This window comes from Taudactylus pleione, unplaced genomic scaffold, assembly GCF_031769625.1.
Source record: "Taudactylus pleione unplaced genomic scaffold, aTauple2 ptg000050l, whole genome shotgun sequence".
NCBI lineage: Eukaryota > Metazoa > Chordata > Amphibia > Anura > Myobatrachidae > Taudactylus > Taudactylus pleione.
The window spans coordinates 90,430-110,292 of record NW_028284452.1 but is presented as its reverse complement, the minus strand read 5'-3'; the positions used below and the strand labels follow the sequence as shown (position 1 = coordinate 110,292).

The window sequence follows — 19,863 nt, the reverse complement described above, 5'->3', positions numbered from 1 at the left end:
TTGAAAACCGGGAAGCGTTGGTGGTATAGTGGTGAGCATAAGCTCCTTTGAGAATTTTTCTTGTTTTGAAGGAATTAGGAATACACTGACCAAGAAATGCCCTTTCAAAAAACGGGAAGCTTTGTTGGTATGTGTAGCACTGGCCAACGCATGATTTTTCTTGTGTATTCTTTTCATTTTTTCAGATCATAAGCTCCTTAGAGAATGTTTCTTGTTTTGAAGAAATCAGGAATACACTGTCCAAGAAATGCCCTTTCAACAAATGGGAAGCTTTGTTGGTATGTGTAGCACTTATGGGATATGGACAGAGTCATGGCTTTGTCATTCAGAGAATATTAGATTTATGGCATCTTAAAAATATCCAGCTCTGAATAGTCTTATGTAAATTAGGCTATTAAATATATTTTCCTATTATCTGCTTTAGCATGTGATTCAAATTCTCTTTTCCAAAAGTGCCAAAAAGTGGACTTCAGTGTACATCATGTTTATTTATTCATTTGCATTTTTAACCTAATTTGTGCATTGCATTAATATTTTCCATCATCAAAAGAAGTGCATTGCAGTCAATTAATGGATTAACAGTGTAGAGCATTGAAATCATACAATCAGGTCTTGTGGCTTACAGATTTGACTAACAAATGCCCTTTTGAAAACAGGGAAGCATTGGTGGTATAGTGGTGAGCATAGCTGCCTTCCAAGCAGTTGACCCGGGTTCAATTCCCGGCCAACGCATAGTTTGTATTCAATTTTTAAGATCATAAACTCCTTAGAGAATTATTCTTGTTTTGAAGGAATTAGGAATACACTGACCAAGAAATGCCCTTTCAAAAAACGGGAAGCTTTGTTGGTATGTGTAGCACTGGCCAACGCATGATTTTTCTTGTGTATTCTTTTCATTTTTTAAGATCATAAGCTCCTTAGAGAATGTTTCTTGTTTTGAAGAAATCAGGAATACACTGACCAAGAAATGCCCTTTCAACAAATGGGAAGCTTTCTTGGTATGTGTAGCACTTATGGGATATGGACAGAGTCATGGCTTTGTCATTCAGAGAATACTAGATTTATGGCATCTTAAAAATATCCAACTCTGAATAGTCTTATGTAAATTAGGCTATTAAATATATTTTCCTATTATCTGCTTTAACATTTGATTCAAATTCTCTTTTCCAAAAGTGCCAAAAAGTGGACTTCAGTGTACATCATGTTTATTTATTCATTTGCATTTTGAACCTAATTTGTGCATTGTATTAATATTTTCCATCATCAAAAGAAGTGCATTGCAGTCAATTAATGGATTAACAGTGTAGAGCATTGAAATCATACAATCAGGTGTTGTGGCTTACAGATTTGACTAACAAATGCCCTTTTGAAAACCGGGAAGCATTGGTGATATAGTGGTGAGCATAGCTGTCTTCCAAAGCAGTTGACCCGGGTTCGATTCCTGGCCAACGCATAGTTTGTATTCTATTCATTTTTTAAGATTATAAGCTCCTTTGAGAATTTTTCTTGTTTTGAAGGAATTAGGAATACACTGACCATGAAATGCCTTTTCAAAAAACGGGAAGCTTTCCTGGTATGTGTAGCACTTATTGGGTATGGACAGAGTCATGGCTTTGTCATTCACAGAATTCTAGATTTATGGCATCTTAAAAATATCCAACTCTGAATAGTCTTATGTAAATTAGGCTATTAAATATATTTTCCTATTATCTGCTTTAACATTTGATTCAAATTCTCTTTTCCAAAAGTGCCAAAAAGTGGACTTCAGTGTACATCATGTTTATTTATTCATTTGCATTTTTAACCTAATTTGTGCATTGTATTAATATTTTCCATCATCAAAAGAAGTGCATTGCAGTCAATTAATGGATTAACAGTGTAGAGCATTGAAATCATACAATCAGGTGTTGTGGCTTACAGATTTGACTAACAAATGCCCTTTTGAAAACCGGGAAGCGTTGGTGGTATAGTGGTGAGCATAAGCTCCTTTGAGAATTTTTCTTGTTTTGAAGGAATTAGGAATACACTGACCAAGAAATGCCCTTTCAAAAAACGGGAAGCTTTGTTGGTATGTGTAGCACTGGCCAACGCATGATTTTTCTTGTGTATTCTTTTCATTTTTTCAGATCATAAGCTCCTTAGAGAATGTTTCTTGTTTTGAAGAAATCAGGAATACACTGTCCAAGAAATGCCCTTTCAACAAATGGGAAGCTTTGTTGGTATGTGTAGCACTTATGGGATATGGACAGAGTCATGGCTTTGTCATTCAGAGAATATTAGATTTATGGCATCTTAAAAATATCCAGCTCTGAATAGTCTTATGTAAATTAGGCTATTAAATATATTTTCCTATTATCTGCTTTAGCATGTGATTCAAATTCTCTTTTCCAAAAGTGCCAAAAAGTGGACTTCAGTGTACATCATGTTTATTTATTCATTTGCATTTTTAACCTAATTTGTGCATTGCATTAATATTTTCCATCATCAAAAGAAGTGCATTGCAGTCAATTAATGGATTAACAGTGTAGAGCATTGAAATCATACAATCAGGTCTTGTGGCTTACAGATTTGACTAACAAATGCCCTTTTGAAAACAGGGAAGCATTGGTGGTATAGTGGTGAGCATAGCTGCCTTCCAAGCATGACCCGGGTTCGATTCCCGGGTCAACGCATAGTTTGTATTCAATTTTTAAGATCATAAACTCCTTAGAGAATTATTCTTGTTTTGAAGGAATTAGGAATACACTGACCAAGAAATGCCCTTTCAAAAAACGGGAAGCTTTGTTGGTATGTGTAGCACTGGCCAACGCATGATTTTTCTTGTGTATTCTTTTCATTTTTTAAGATCATAAGCTCCTTAGAGAATGTTTCTTGTTTTGAAGAAATCAGGAATACACTGACCAAGAAATGCCCTTTCAACAAATGGGAAGCTTTCTTGGTATGTGTAGCACTTATGGGATATGGACAGAGTCATGGCTTTGTCATTCAGAGAATACTAGATTTATGGCATCTTAAAAATATCCAACTCTGAATAGTCTTATGTAAATTAGGCTATTAAATATATTTTCCTATTATCTGCTTTAACATTTGATTCAAATTCTCTTTTCCAAAAGTGCCAAAAAGTGGACTTCAGTGTACATCATGTTTATTTATTCATTTGCATTTTTAACCTAATTTGTGCATTGTATTAATATTTTCCATCATCAAAAGAAGTGCATTGCAGTCAATTAATGGATTAACAGTGTAGAGCATTGAAATCATACAATCAGGTGTTGTGGCTTACAGATTTGACTAACAAATGCCCTTTTGAAAACCGGGAAGCGTTGGTGGTATAGTGGTGAGCATAAGCTCCTTTGAGAATTTTTCTTGTTTTGAAGGAATTAGGAATACACTGACCAAGAAATGCCCTTTCAAAAAACGGGAAGCTTTGTTGGTATGTGTAGCACTGGCCAACGCATGATTTTTCTTGTGTATTCTTTTCATTTTTTCAGATCATAAGCTCCTTAGAGAATGTTTCTTGTTTTGAAGAAATCAGGAATACACTGTCCAAGAAATGCCCTTTCAACAAATGGGAAGCTTTGTTGGTATGTGTAGCACTTATGGGATATGGACAGAGTCATGGCTTTGTCATTCAGAGAATATTAGATTTATGGCATCTTAAAAATATCCAGCTCTGAATAGTCTTATGTAAATTAGGCTATTAAATATATTTTCCTATTATCTGCTTTAGCATGTGATTCAAATTCTCTTTTCCAAAAGTGCCAAAAAGTGGACTTCAGTGTACATCATGTTTATTTATTCATTTGCATTTTTAACCTAATTTGTGCATTGCATTAATATTTTCCATCATCAAAAGAAGTGCATTGCAGTCAATTAATGGATTAACAGTGTAGAGCATTGAAATCATACAATCAGGTCTTGTGGCTTACAGATTTGACTAACAAATGCCCTTTTGAAAACAGGGAAGCATTGGTGGTATAGTGGTGAGCATAGCTGCCTTCCAAGCAGTTGACCCGGGTTCAATTCCCGGCCAACGCATAGTTTGTATTCAATTTTTAAGATCATAAACTCCTTAGAGAATTATTCTTGTTTTGAAGGAATTAGGAATACACTGACCAAGAAATGCCCTTTCAAAAAACGGGAAGCTTTGTTGGTATGTGTAGCACTGGCCAACGCATGATTTTTCTTGTGTATTCTTTTCATTTTTTAAGATCATAAGCTCCTTAGAGAATGTTTCTTGTTTTGAAGAAATCAGGAATACACTGACCAAGAAATGCCCTTTCAACAAATGGGAAGCTTTCTTGGTATGTGTAGCACTTATGGGATATGGACAGAGTCATGGCTTTGTCATTCAGAGAATACTAGATTTATGGCATCTTAAAAATATCCAACTCTGAATAGTCTTATGTAAATTAGGCTATTAAATATATTTTCCTATTATCTGCTTTAACATTTGATTCAAATTCTCTTTTCCAAAAGTGCCAAAAAGTGGACTTCAGTGTACATCATGTTTATTTATTCATTTGCATTTTGAACCTAATTTGTGCATTGTATTAATATTTTCCATCATCAAAAGAAGTGCATTGCAGTCAATTAATGGATTAACAGTGTAGAGCATTGAAATCATACAATCAGGTGTTGTGGCTTACAGATTTGACTAACAAATGCCCTTTTGAAAACCGGGAAGCATTGGTGATATAGTGGTGAGCATAGCTGTCTTCCAAAGCAGTTGACCCGGGTTCGATTCCTGGCCAACGCATAGTTTGTATTCTATTCATTTTTTAAGATTATAAGCTCCTTTGAGAATTTTTCTTGTTTTGAAGGAATTAGGAATACACTGACCATGAAATGCCTTTTCAAAAAACGGGAAGCTTTCCTGGTATGTGTAGCACTTATTGGGTATGGACAGAGTCATGGCTTTGTCATTCACAGAATTCTAGATTTATGGCATCTTAAAAATATCCAACTCTGAATAGTCTTATGTAAATTAGGCTATTAAATATATTTTCCTATTATCTGCTTTAACATTTGATTCAAATTCTCTTTTCCAAAAGTGCCAAAAAGTGGACTTCAGTGTACATCATGTTTATTTATTCATTTGCATTTTTAACCTAATTTGTGCATTGTATTAATATTTTCCATCATCAAAAGAAGTGCATTGCAGTCAATTAATGGATTAACAGTGTAGAGCATTGAAATCATACAATCAGGTGTTGTGGCTTACAGATTTGACTAACAAATGCCCTTTTGAAAACCGGGAAGCGTTGGTGGTATAGTGGTGAGCATAAGCTCCTTTGAGAATTTTTCTTGTTTTGAAGGAATTAGGAATACACTGACCAAGAAATGCCCTTTCAAAAAACGGGAAGCTTTGTTGGTATGTGTAGCACTGGCCAACGCATGATTTTTCTTGTGTATTCTTTTCATTTTTTCAGATCATAAGCTCCTTAGAGAATGTTTCTTGTTTTGAAGAAATCAGGAATACACTGTCCAAGAAATGCCCTTTCAACAAATGGGAAGCTTTGTTGGTATGTGTAGCACTTATGGGATATGGACAGAGTCATGGCTTTGTCATTCAGAGAATATTAGATTTATGGCATCTTAAAAATATCCAGCTCTGAATAGTCTTATGTAAATTAGGCTATTAAATATATTTTCCTATTATCTGCTTTAGCATGTGATTCAAATTCTCTTTTCCAAAAGTGCCAAAAAGTGGACTTCAGTGTACATCATGTTTATTTATTCATTTGCATTTTTAACCTAATTTGTGCATTGCATTAATATTTTCCATCATCAAAAGAAGTGCATTGCAGTCAATTAATGGATTAACAGTGTAGAGCATTGAAATCATACAATCAGGTCTTGTGGCTTACAGATTTGACTAACAAATGCCCTTTTGAAAACAGGGAAGCATTGGTGGTATAGTGGTGAGCATAGCTGCCTTCCAAGCAGTTGACCCGGGTTCAATTCCCGGCCAACGCATAGTTTGTATTCAATTTTTAAGATCATAAACTCCTTAGAGAATTATTCTTGTTTTGAAGGAATTAGGAATACACTGACCAAGAAATGCCCTTTCAAAAAACGGGAAGCTTTGTTGGTATGTGTAGCACTGGCCAACGCATGATTTTTCTTGTGTATTCTTTTCATTTTTTAAGATCATAAGCTCCTTAGAGAATGTTTCTTGTTTTGAAGAAATCAGGAATACACTGACCAAGAAATGCCCTTTCAACAAATGGGAAGCTTTCTTGGTATGTGTAGCACTTATGGGATATGGACAGAGTCATGGCTTTGTCATTCAGAGAATACTAGATTTATGGCATCTTAAAAATATCCAACTCTGAATAGTCTTATGTAAATTAGGCTATTAAATATATTTTCCTATTATCTGCTTTAACATTTGATTCAAATTCTCTTTTCCAAAAGTGCCAAAAAGTGGACTTCAGTGTACATCATGTTTATTTATTCATTTGCATTTTGAACCTAATTTGTGCATTGTATTAATATTTTCCATCATCAAAAGAAGTGCATTGCAGTCAATTAATGGATTAACAGTGTAGAGCATTGAAATCATACAATCAGGTGTTGTGGCTTACAGATTTGACTAACAAATGCCCTTTTGAAAACCGGGAAGCATTGGTGATATAGTGGTGAGCATAGCTGTCTTCCAAAGCAGTTGACCCGGGTTCGATTCCTGGCCAACGCATAGTTTGTATTCTATTCATTTTTTAAGATTATAAGCTCCTTTGAGAATTTTTCTTGTTTTGAAGGAATTAGGAATACACTGACCATGAAATGCCTTTTCAAAAAACGGGAAGCTTTCCTGGTATGTGTAGCACTTATTGGGTATGGACAGAGTCATGGCTTTGTCATTCACAGAATTCTAGATTTATGGCATCTTAAAAATATCCAACTCTGAATAGTCTTATGTAAATTAGGCTATTAAATATATTTTCCTATTATCTGCTTTAACATTTGATTCAAATTCTCTTTTCCAAAAGTGCCAAAAAGTGGACTTCAGTGTACATCATGTTTATTTATTCATTTGCATTTTTAACCTAATTTGTGCATTGTATTAATATTTTCCATCATCAAAAGAAGTGCATTGCAGTCAATTAATGGATTAACAGTGTAGAGCATTGAAATCATACAATCAGGTGTTGTGGCTTACAGATTTGACTAACAAATGCCCTTTTGAAAACCGGGAAGCGTTGGTGGTATAGTGGTGAGCATAAGCTCCTTTGAGAATTTTTCTTGTTTTGAAGGAATTAGGAATACACTGACCAAGAAATGCCCTTTCAAAAAACGGGAAGCTTTGTTGGTATGTGTAGCACTGGCCAACGCATGATTTTTCTTGTGTATTCTTTTCATTTTTTCAGATCATAAGCTCCTTAGAGAATGTTTCTTGTTTTGAAGAAATCAGGAATACACTGTCCAAGAAATGCCCTTTCAACAAATGGGAAGCTTTGTTGGTATGTGTAGCACTTATGGGATATGGACAGAGTCATGGCTTTGTCATTCAGAGAATATTAGATTTATGGCATCTTAAAAATATCCAGCTCTGAATAGTCTTATGTAAATTAGGCTATTAAATATATTTTCCTATTATCTGCTTTAGCATGTGATTCAAATTCTCTTTTCCAAAAGTGCCAAAAAGTGGACTTCAGTGTACATCATGTTTATTTATTCATTTGCATTTTTAACCTAATTTGTGCATTGCATTAATATTTTCCATCATCAAAAGAAGTGCATTGCAGTCAATTAATGGATTAACAGTGTAGAGCATTGAAATCATACAATCAGGTCTTGTGGCTTACAGATTTGACTAACAAATGCCCTTTTGAAAACAGGGAAGCATTGGTGGTATAGTGGTGAGCATAGCTGCCTTCCAAGCAGTTGACCCGGGTTCGATTCCCAGCCAACGCATAGTTTGTATTCAATTTTTAAGATCATAAACTCCTTAGAGAATTATTCTTGTTTTGAAGGAATTAGGAATACACTGACCAAGAAATGCCCTTTCAAAAAACGGGAAGCTTTGTTGGTATGTGTAGCACTGGCCAACGCATGATTTTTCTTGTGTATTCTTTTCATTTTTTAAGATCATAAGCTCCTTAGAGAATGTTTCTTGTTTTGAAGAAATCAGGAATACACTGACCAAGAAATGCCCTTTCAACAAATGGGAAGCTTTCTTGGTATGTGTAGCACTTATGGGATATGGACAGAGTCATGGCTTTGTCATTCAGAGAATACTAGATTTATGGCATCTTAAAAATATCCAACTCTGAATAGTCTTATGTAAATTAGGCTATTAAATATATTTTCCTATTATCTGCTTTAACATTTGATTCAAATTCTCTTTTCCAAAAGTGCCAAAAAGTGGACTTCAGTGTACATCATGTTTATTTATTCATTTGCATTTTGAACCTAATTTGTGCATTGTATTAATATTTTCCATCATCAAAAGAAGTGCATTGCAGTCAATTAATGGATTAACAGTGTAGAGCATTGAAATCATACAATCAGGTGTTGTGGCTTACAGATTTGACTAACAAATGCCCTTTTGAAAACCGGGAAGCATTGGTGATATAGTGGTGAGCATAGCTGTCTTCCAAAGCAGTTGACCCGGGTTCGATTCCTGGCCAACGCATAGTTTGTATTCTATTCATTTTTTAAGATTATAAGCTCCTTTGAGAATTTTTCTTGTTTTGAAGGAATTAGGAATACACTGACCATGAAATGCCTTTTCAAAAAACGGGAAGCTTTCCTGGTATGTGTAGCACTTATTGGGTATGGACAGAGTCATGGCTTTGTCATTCACAGAATTCTAGATTTATGGCATCTTAAAAATATCCAACTCTGAATAGTCTTATGTAAATTAGGCTATTAAATATATTTTCCTATTATCTGCTTTAACATTTGATTCAAATTCTCTTTTCCAAAAGTGCCAAAAAGTGGACTTCAGTGTACATCATGTTTATTTATTCATTTGCATTTTTAACCTAATTTGTGCATTGTATTAATATTTTCCATCATCAAAAGAAGTGCATTGCAGTCAATTAATGGATTAACAGTGTAGAGCATTGAAATCATACAATCAGGTGTTGTGGCTTACAGATTTGACTAACAAATGCCCTTTTGAAAACCGGGAAGCGTTGGTGGTATAGTGGTGAGCATAAGCTCCTTTGAGAATTTTTCTTGTTTTGAAGGAATTAGGAATACACTGACCAAGAAATGCCCTTTCAAAAAACGGGAAGCTTTGTTGGTATGTGTAGCACTGGCCAACGCATGATTTTTCTTGTGTATTCTTTTCATTTTTTCAGATCATAAGCTCCTTAGAGAATGTTTCTTGTTTTGAAGAAATCAGGAATACACTGTCCAAGAAATGCCCTTTCAACAAATGGGAAGCTTTGTTGGTATGTGTAGCACTTATGGGATATGGACAGAGTCATGGCTTTGTCATTCAGAGAATATTAGATTTATGGCATCTTAAAAATATCCAGCTCTGAATAGTCTTATGTAAATTAGGCTATTAAATATATTTTCCTATTATCTGCTTTAGCATGTGATTCAAATTCTCTTTTCCAAAAGTGCCAAAAAGTGGACTTCAGTGTACATCATGTTTATTTATTCATTTGCATTTTTAACCTAATTTGTGCATTGCATTAATATTTTCCATCATCAAAAGAAGTGCATTGCAGTCAATTAATGGATTAACAGTGTAGAGCATTGAAATCATACAATCAGGTCTTGTGGCTTACAGATTTGACTAACAAATGCCCTTTTGAAAACAGGGAAGCATTGGTGGTATAGTGGTGAGCATAGCTGCCTTCCAAGCAGTTGACCCGGGTTCGATTCCCGGCCAACGCATAGTTTGTATTCAATTTTTAAGATCATAAACTCCTTAGAGAATTATTCTTGTTTTGAAGGAATTAGGAATACACTGACCAAGAAATGCCCTTTCAAAAAACGGGAAGCTTTGTTGGTATGTGTAGCACTGGCCAACGCATGATTTTTCTTGTGTATTCTTTTCATTTTTTAAGATCATAAGCTCCTTAGAGAATGTTTCTTGTTTTGAAGAAATCAGGAATACACTGACCAAGAAATGCCCTTTCAACAAATGGGAAGCTTTCTTGGTATGTGTAGCACTTATGGGATATGGACAGAGTCATGGCTTTGTCATTCAGAGAATACTAGATTTATGGCATCTTAAAAATATCCAACTCTGAATAGTCTTATGTAAATTAGGCTATTAAATATATTTTCCTATTATCTGCTTTAACATTTGATTCAAATTCTCTTTTCCAAAAGTGCCAAAAAGTGGACTTCAGTGTACATCATGTTTATTTATTCATTTGCATTTTTAACCTAATTTGTGCATTGTATTAATATTTTCCATCATCAAAAGAAGTGCATTGCAGTCAATTAATGGATTAACAGTGTAGAGCATTGAAATCATACAATCAGGTGTTGTGGCTTACAGATTTGACTAACAAATGCCCTTTTGAAAACCGGGAAGCATTGGTGGTATAGTGGTGAGCATAGCTGTCTTCCAAAGCAGTTGACCCGGGTTCGATTCCTGGCCAACGCATAGTTTGTATTCTATTCATTTTTTAAGATTATAAGCTCCTTTGAGAATTTTTCTTGTTTTGAAGGAATTAGGAATACACTGACCAAGAAATGCCTTTTCAAAAAACGGGAAGCTTTCCTGGTATGTGTAGCACTTATTGGGTATGGACAGAGTCATGGCTTTGTCATTCACAGAATTCTAGATTTATGGCATCTTAAAAATATCCAACTCTGAATAGTCTTATGTAAATTAGGCTATTAAATATATTTTCCTATTATCTGCTTTAACATTTGATTCAAATTCTCTTTTCCAAAAGTGCCAAAAAGTGGACTTCAGTGTACATCATGTTTATTTATTCATTTGCATTTTTAACCTAATTTGTGCATTGTATTAATATTTTCCATCATCAAAAGAAGCGCATTGCAGTCAATTAATGGATTAACAGTGTAGAGCATTGAAATCATACAATCAGGTGTTGTGGCTTACAGATTTGACTAACAAATGCCCTTTTGAAAACCGGGAAGCGTTGGTGGTATAGTGGTGAGCATAAGCTCCTTTGAGAATTTTTCTTGTTTTGAAGGAATTAGGAATACACTGACCAAGAAATGCCCTTTCAAAAAACGGGAAGCTTTGTTGGTATGTGTAGCACTGGCCAACGCATGATTTTTCTTGTGTATTCTTTTCATTTTTTAAGATCATAAGCTCCTTAGAGAATGTTTCTTGTTTTGAAGAAATCAGGAATACACTGTCCAAGAAATGCCCTTTCAACAAATGGGAAGCTTTGTTGGTATGTGTAGCACTTATGGGATATGGACAGAGTCATGGCTTTGTCATTCAGAGAATACTAGATTTATGGCATCTTAAAAATATCCAGCTCTGAATAGTCTTATGTAAATTAGGCTATTAAATATATATTCCTATTATCTGCTTTAGCATGTGATTCAAATTCTCTTTTCCAAAAGTGCTAAAAAGTGGACTTCAGTGTACATCATGTATTTATTCATTTGCATTTTTAACCTAATTTGTGCATTGTATTAATATTTTCCATCATCAAAAGAAGTGCATTGCAGTCAATTAATGGATTAACAGTGTAGCGCATTGAAATCATACAATCAGGTGTTGTGGCTTACAGATTTGACTAACAAATGCCCTTTTGAAAACTGGGAAGCGTTGGTGGTATAGTGGTGAACATAGCTGCCTTCCAAGCATGACCCGTGTTCAATTCCTGGCCAACGCATAGTTTGTATTCAATTTTTAAGATCATAAACTCCTTAGAGAATTATTCTTGTTTTGAAGGAATTAGGAATACACTGACCAAGAAATGCCTTTTCAAAAAACGGGAAGCTTTGTTGATATGTGTAGCACTGGCCAACGCATGATTTTTCTTGTGTATTCTTTTCATTTTTTAAGATCATAAGCTCCTTAGAGAATGTTTCTTGTTTTGAAGAAATCAGGAATACACTGACCAAGAAATGCCCTTTCAACAAATGGGAAGCTTTCTTGGTATGTGTAGCACTTATGGGATATGGACAGAGTCATGGCTTTGTCATTCAGAGAATACTAGATTTATGGCATCTTAAAAATATCCAACTCTGAATAGTCTTATGTAAATTAGGCTATTAAATATATTTTCCTATTATCTGCTTTAACATTTGATTCAAATTCTCTTTTCCAAAAGTGCCAAAAAGTGGACTTCAGTGTACATCATGTTTATTTATTCATTTGCATTTTTAACCTAATTTGTGCATTGTATTAATATTTTCCATCATCAAAAGAAGTGCATTGCAGTCAATTAATGGATTAACAGTGTAGAGCATTGAAATCATACAATCAGGTGTTGTGGCTTACAGATTTGACTAACAAATGCCCTTTTGAAAACCGGGAAGCATTGGTGGTATAGTGGTGAGCATAGCTGTCTTCCAAAGCAGTTGACCCGGGTTCGATTCCTGGCCAATGCATAGTTTGTATTCTATTCATTTTTTAAGATTATAAGCTCCTTTGAGAATTTTTCTTGTTTTGAAGGAATTAGGAATACACTGACCAAGAAATGCCTTTTCAAAAAACGGGAAGCTTTCCTGGTATGTGTAGCACTTATTGGGTATGGACAGAGTCATGGCTTTGTCATTCACAGAATTCTAGATTTATGGCATCTTAAAAATATCCAACTCTGAATAGTCTTATGTAAATTAGGCTATTAAATATATTTTCCTATTATCTGCTTTAACATTTGATTCAAATTCTCTTTTCCAAAAGTGCCAAAAAGTGGACTTCAGTGTACATCATGTTTATTTATTCATTTGCATTATTAACCTAATTTGTGCATTGTATTAATATTTTCCATCATCAAAAGAAGCGCATTGCAGTCAATTAATGGATTAACAGTGTAGAGCATTGAAATCATACAATCAGGTGTTGTGGCTTACAGATTTGACTAACAAATGCCCTTTTGAAAACCGGGAAGCGTTGGTGGTATAGTGGTGAGAATAAGCTCCTTTGAGAATTTTTCTTGTTTTGAAGGAATTAGGAATACACTGACCAAGAAATGCCCTTTCAAAAAACGGGAAGCTTTGTTGGTATGTGTAGCACTGGCCAACGCATGATTTTTCTTGTGTATTCTTTTCATTTTTTAAGATCATAAGCTCCTTAGAGAATGTTTCTTGTTTTGAAGAAATCAGGAATACACTGACCAAGAAATGCCCTTTCAACAAATGGGAAGCTTTGTTGGTATGTGTAGCACTTATGGGGTATGGACAGAGTCATGGCTTTGTCATTCAGAGAATACTAGATTAATGGCATCTTAAAAATATCCAGCTCTGAACAGTCTTATGTAAATTAGGCTATTAAATATATTTTCCTATTATCTGCTTTAACATGTGATTCAAATTCTCTTTTCCAAAAGTGCCAAAAAGTGGACTTCAGTGTACATCATGTTTATTTATTCATTTGCATTTTTAACCTAATGTGTGCATTGTATTAATATTTTCCATCATCAAAAGAAGTGCATTGCAGTCAATTAATGGATTAACAGTGTAGAGCATTGAAATCATACAATCAGGTGTTGTGGCTTACAGATTTGACTAACAAATGCCCTTTTGAAAACCGGGAAGCGTTGGTGGTATAGTGGTGAGCATAAGCTCCTTTGAGAATTTTTCTTGTTTTGAAGGAATTAGGAATACACTGACCAAGAAATGCCCTTTCAAAAAACGGGAAGCTTTGTTGGTATGTGTAGCACTGGCCAACGCATGATTTTTCTTGTGTATTCTTTTCATTTTTTCAGATCATAAGCTCCTTAGAGAATGTTTCTTGTTTTGAAGAAATCAGGAATACACTGTCCAAGAAATGCCCTTTCAACAAATGGGAAGCTTTGTTGGTATGTGTAGCACTTATGGGATATGGACAGAGTCATGGCTTTGTCATTCAGAGAATATTAGATTTATGGCATCTTAAAAATATCCAGCTCTGAATAGTCTTATGTAAATTAGGCTATTAAATATATTTTCCTATTATCTGCTTTAGCATGTTATTCAAATTCTCTTTTCCAAAAGTGCCAAAAAGTGGACTTCAGTGTACATCATGTTTATTTATTCATTTGCATTTTTAACCTAATGTGTGCATTGTATTAATATTTTCCATCATCAAAAGAAGTGCATTGCAGTCAATTAATGGATTAACAGTGTAGAGCATTGAAATCATACAATCAGGTGTTGTGGCTTACAGATTTGACTAACAAATGCCCTTTTGAAAACCGGGAAGCGTTGGTGGTATAGTGGTGAGCATAAGCTCCTTTGAGAATTTTTCTTGTTTTGAAGGAATTAGGAATACACTGACCAAGAAATGCCCTTTCAAAAAACGGGAAGCTTTGTTGGTATGTGTAGCACTGGCCAACGCATGATTTTTCTTGTGTATTCTTTTCATTTTTTCAGATCATAAGCTCCTTAGAGAATGTTTCTTGTTTTGAAGAAATCAGGAATACACTGTCCAAGAAATGCCCTTTCAACAAATGGGAAGCTTTGTTGGTATGTGTAGCACTTATGGGATATGGACAGAGTCATGGCTTTGTCATTCAGAGAATATTAGATTTATGGCATCTTAAAAATATCCAGCTCTGAATAGTCTTATGTAAATTAGGCTATTAAATATATTTTCCTATTATCTGCTTTAGCATGTTATTCAAATTCTCTTTTCCAAAAGTGCCAAAAAGTGGACTTCAGTGTACATCATGTTTATTTATTCATTTGCATTTTTAACCTAATTTGTGCATTGCATTAATATTTTCCATCATCAAAAGAAGTGCATTGCAGTCAATTAATGGATTAACAGTGTAGAGCATTGAAATCATACAATCAGGTGTTGTGGCTTACAGATTTGACTAACAAATGCCCTTTTGAAAACCGGGAAGCGTTGGTGGTATAGTGGTGAGCATAAGCTCCTTTGAGAATTTTTCTTGTTTTGAAGGAATTAGGAATACACTGACCAAGAAATGCCCTTTCAAAAAACGGGAAGCTTTGTTGGTATGTGTAGCACTGGCCAACGCATGATTTTTCTTGTGTATTCTTTTCATTTTTTCAGATCATAAGCTCCTTAGAGAATGTTTCTTGTTTTGAAGAAATCAGGAATACACTGTCCAAGAAATGCCCTTTCAACAAATGGGAAGCTTTGTTGGTATGTGTAGCACTTATGGGATATGGACAGAGTCATGGCTTTGTCATTCAGAGAATATTAGATTTATGGCATCTTAAAAATATCCAGCTCTGAATAGTCTTATGTAAATTAGGCTATTAAATATATTTTCCTATTATCTGCTTTAGCATGTTATTCAAATTCTCTTTTCCAAAAGTGCCAAAAAGTGGACTTCAGTGTACATCATGTTTATTTATTCATTTGCATTTTTAACCTAATGTGTGCATTGTATTAATATTTTCCATCATCAAAAGAAGTGCATTGCAGTCAATTAATGGATTAACAGTGTAGAGCATTGAAATCATACAATCAGGTGTTGTGGCTTACAGATTTGACTAACAAATGCCCTTTTGAAAACCGGGAAGCGTTGGTGGTATAGTGGTGAGCATAAGCTCCTTTGAGAATTTTTCTTGTTTTGAAGGAATTAGGAATACACTGACCAAGAAATGCCCTTTCAAAAAACGGGAAGCTTTGTTGGTATGTGTAGCACTGGCCAACGCATGATTTTTCTTGTGTATTCTTTTCATTTTTTCAGATCATAAGCTCCTTAGAGAATGTTTCTTGTTTTGAAGAAATCAGGAATACACTGTCCAAGAAATGCCCTTTCAACAAATGGGAAGCTTTGTTGGTATGTGTAGCACTTATGGGATATGGACAGAGTCATGGCTTTGTCATTCAGAGAATATTAGATTTATGGCATCTTAAAAATATCCAGCTCTGAATAGTCTTATGTAAATTAGGCTATTAAATATATTTTCCTATTATCTGCTTTAGCATGTTATTCAAATTCTCTTTTCCAAAAGTGCCAAAAAGTGGACTTCAGTGTACATCATGTTTATTTATTCATTTGCATTTTTAACCTAATTTGTGCATTGCATTAATATTTTCCATCATCAAAAGAAGTGCATTGCAGTCAATTAATGGATTAACAGTGTAGAGCATTGAAATCATACAATCAGGTCTTGTGGCTTACAGATTTGACTAACAAATGCCCTTTTGAAAACAGGGAAGCATTGGTGGTATAGTGGTGAGCATAGCTGCCTTCCAAGCAGTTGACCCGGGTTCGATTCCCGGCCAACGCATAGTTTGTATTCAATTTTTAAGATCATAAACTCCTTAGAGAATTATTCTTGTTTTGAAGGAATTAGGAATACACTGACCAAGAAATGCCCTTTCAAAAAACGGGAAGCTTTGTTGGTATGTGTAGCACTGGCCAACGCATGATTTTTCTTGTGTATTCTTTTCATTTTTTAAGATCATAAGCTCCTTAGAGAATGTTTCTTGTTTTGAAGAAATCAGGAATACACTGACCAAGAAATGCCCTTTCAACAAATGGGAAGCTTTCTTGGTATGTGTAGCACTTATGGGATATGGACAGAGTCATGGCTTTGTCATTCAGAGAATACTAGATTTATGGCATCTTAAAAATATCCAACTCTGAATAGTCTTATGTAAATTAGGCTATTAAATATATTTTCCTATTATCTGCTTTAACATTTGATTCAAATTCTCTTTTCCAAAAGTGCCAAAAAGTGGACTTCAGTGTACATCATGTTTATTTATTCATTTGCATTTTTAACCTAATTTGTGCATTGTATTAATATTTTCCATCATCAAAAGAAGTGCATTGCAGTCAATTAATGGATTAACAGTGTAGAGCATTGAAATCATACAATCAGGTGTTGTGGCTTACAGATTTGACTAACAAATGCCCTTTTGAAAACCGGGAAGCATTGGTGGTATAGTGGTGAGCATAGCTGTCTTCCAAAGCAGTTGACCCGGGTTCGATTCCTGGCCAACGCATAGTTTGTATTCTATTCATTTTTTAAGATTATAAGCTCCTTTGAGAATTTTTCTTGTTTTGAAGGAATTAGGAATACACTGACCAAGAAATGCCTTTTCAAAAAACGGGAAGCTTTCCTGGTATGTGTAGCACTTATTGGGTATGGACAGAGTCATGGCTTTGTCATTCACAGAATTCTAGATTTATGGCATCTTAAAAATATCCAACTCTGAATAGTCTTATGTAAATTAGGCTATTAAATATATTTTCCTATTATCTGCTTTAACATTTGATTCAAATTCTCTTTTCCAAAAGTGCCAAAAAGTGGACTTCAGTGTACATCATGTTGATTTATTCATTTGCATTTTTAACCTAATTTGTGCATTGTATTAATATTTTCCATCATCAAAAGAAGTGCATTGCAGTCAATTAATGGATTAACAGTGTAGAGCATTGAAATCATACAATCAGGTGTTGTGGCTTACAGATTTGACTAACAAATGCCCTTTTGAAAACCGGGAAGCGTTGGTGGTATAGTGGTGAGCATAAGCTCCTTTGAGAATTTTTCTTGTTTTGAAGGAATTAGGAATACACTGACCAAGAAATGCCCTTTCAAAAAACGGGAAGCTTTGTTGGTATGTGTAGCACTGGCCAACGCATGATTTTTCTTGTGTATTCTTTTCATTTTTTAAGATCATAAGCTCCTTAGAGAATGTTTCTTGTTTTGAAGAAATCAGGAATACACTGTCCAAGAAATGCCCTTTCAACAAATGGGAAGCTTTGTTGGTATGTGTAGCACTTATGGGATATGGACAGAGTCATGGCTTTGTCATTCAGAGAATACTAGATTTATGGCATCTTAAAAATATCCAGCTCTGAATAGTCTTATGTAAATTAGGCTATTAAATATATATTCCTATTATCTGCTTTAGCATGTGATTCAAATTCTCTTTTCCAAAAGTGCTAAAAAGTGGACTTCAGTGTACATCATGTATTTATTCATTTGCATTTTTAACCTAATTTGTGCATTGTATTAATATTTTCCATCATCAAAAGAAGTGCATTGCAGTCAATTAATGGATTAACAGTGTAGCGCATTGAAATCATACAATCAGGTGTTGTGGCTTACAGATTTGACTAACAAATGCCCTTTTGAAAACTGGGAAGCGTTGGTGGTATAGTGGTGAGCATAGCTGCCTTCCAAGCATGACCCGTGTTCAATTCCTGGCCAACGCATAGTTTGTATTCAATTTTTAAGATCATAAACTCCTTAGAGAATTATTCTTGTTTTGAAGGAATTAGGAATACACTGACCAAGAAATGCCTTTTCAAAAAACGGGAAGCTTTGTTGATATGTGTAGCACTGGCCAACGCATGATTTTTCTTGTGTATTCTTTTCATTTTTTAAGATCATAAGCTCCTTAGAGAATGTTTCTTGTTTTGAAGAAATCAGGAATACACTGACCAAGAAATGCCTTTTCAACAAATGGGAAGCTTTCCTGGTATGTGTAGCACTTATTGGGTATGGACAGAGTCATGGCTTTGTCATTCACAGAATTCTAGATTTATGGCATCTTAAAAATATCCAACTCTGAATAGTCTTATGTAAATTAGGCTATTAAATATATTTTCCTATTATCTGCTTTAACATTTGATTCAAATTCTCTTTTCCAAAAGTGCCAAAAAGTGGACTTCAGTGTACATCATGTTTATTTATTCATTTGCATTTTTAACCTAATTTGTGCATTGTATTAATATTTTCCATCATCAAAAGAAGTGCATTGCAGTCAATTAATGGATTAACAGTGTAGAGCATTGAAATCATACAATCAGGTGTTGTGGCTTATAGATTTGACTAACAAATGCCCTTTTGAAAACCGGGAAGCGTTGGTGGTATAGTGGTGAGCATAAGCTCCTTTGAGAATTTTTCTTGTTTTGAAGGAATTAGGAATACACTGACCAAGAAATGCCCTTTCAAAAAACGGGAAGCTTTGTTGGTATGTGTAGCACTGGCCAACGCATGATTTTTCTTGTGTATTCTTTTCATTTTTTAATATCATAAGCTCCTTAGAGAATGTTTCTTGTTTTGAAGAAATCAGGAATACACTGTCCAAGAAATGCCCTTTCAACAAATGGGAAGCTTTGTTGGTATGTGTAGCACTTATGGGATATGGACAGAGTCATGGCTTTGTCATTCAGAGAATTCTAGATTTATGGCATCTTAGAAATATCCAACTCTGAATAGTCTTATGTAAATTAGGCTATTAAATATATATTCCTATTATCTGCTTTAGCATGTGATTCAAATTCTCTTTTCCAAAAGTGCTAAAAAGTGGACTTCAGTGTACATCATGTTTATTTATTCATTTGCATTTTTAACCTAATTTGTGCATTGTATTAATATTTTCCATCATCAAAAGAAGTGCATTGCAGTCAGTTAATGGATTAACAGTGTAGCGCATTGAAATCATACAATCAGGTGTTGTGGCTTACAGATTTGACTAACAAATGCCCTTTTGAAAACTGGGAAGCGTTGGTGGTATAGTGGTGAGCATAGCTGCCTTCCAAGCATGACCCGTGTTCAATTCCTGGCCAACGCATAGTTTGTATTCAATTTTTAAGATCATAAACTCCTTAGAGAATTATTCTTGTTTTGAAGGAATTAGGAATACACTGACCAAGAAATGCCCTTTCAAAAAACGGGAAGCTTTGTTGGTATGTGTAGCACTGGCCAACGCATGATTTTTCTTGTGTATTCTTTTCATTTTTTAAGATCATAAGCTCCTTAGAGAATGTTTCTTGTTTTGAAGAAATCAGGAATACACTGACCAAGAAATGC

At 34.6% G+C, this 19,863-nt stretch overlaps 6 non-coding genes across 6 annotated transcripts; all 6 read left to right on the top strand.

Moving 5' to 3' along the window:
* The first annotated feature begins 660 nt into the window (after positions 1 to 660).
* TRNAG-UCC (transfer RNA glycine (anticodon UCC)) lies at positions 661 to 732 on the top strand. The gene has a single exon. It is a non-coding gene; the product is annotated as a tRNA-Gly (tRNA).
* Positions 733 to 3,966: 3,234 nt separating this feature from the next.
* TRNAG-UCC (transfer RNA glycine (anticodon UCC)) lies at positions 3,967 to 4,038 on the top strand. Its single transcript has one exon. It is a non-coding gene; the product is annotated as a tRNA-Gly (tRNA).
* A 1,869-nt stretch (positions 4,039 to 5,907) lies between these two features.
* TRNAG-UCC (transfer RNA glycine (anticodon UCC)) lies at positions 5,908 to 5,979 on the top strand. The gene has a single exon. It is a non-coding gene; the product is annotated as a tRNA-Gly (tRNA).
* Positions 5,980 to 9,789: 3,810 nt separating this feature from the next.
* On the top strand, positions 9,790 to 9,861 carry TRNAG-UCC (transfer RNA glycine (anticodon UCC)). Its single transcript has one exon. It is a non-coding gene; the product is annotated as a tRNA-Gly (tRNA).
* Positions 9,862 to 12,446: 2,585 nt separating this feature from the next.
* On the top strand, positions 12,447 to 12,519 carry TRNAW-CCA (transfer RNA tryptophan (anticodon CCA)). The gene has a single exon. It is a non-coding gene; the product is annotated as a tRNA-Trp (tRNA).
* A 3,732-nt stretch (positions 12,520 to 16,251) lies between these two features.
* Positions 16,252 to 16,323, top strand: TRNAG-UCC (transfer RNA glycine (anticodon UCC)). Its single transcript has one exon. It is a non-coding gene; the product is annotated as a tRNA-Gly (tRNA).
* The last annotated feature ends 3,540 nt before the right edge of the window (positions 16,324 to 19,863 follow it).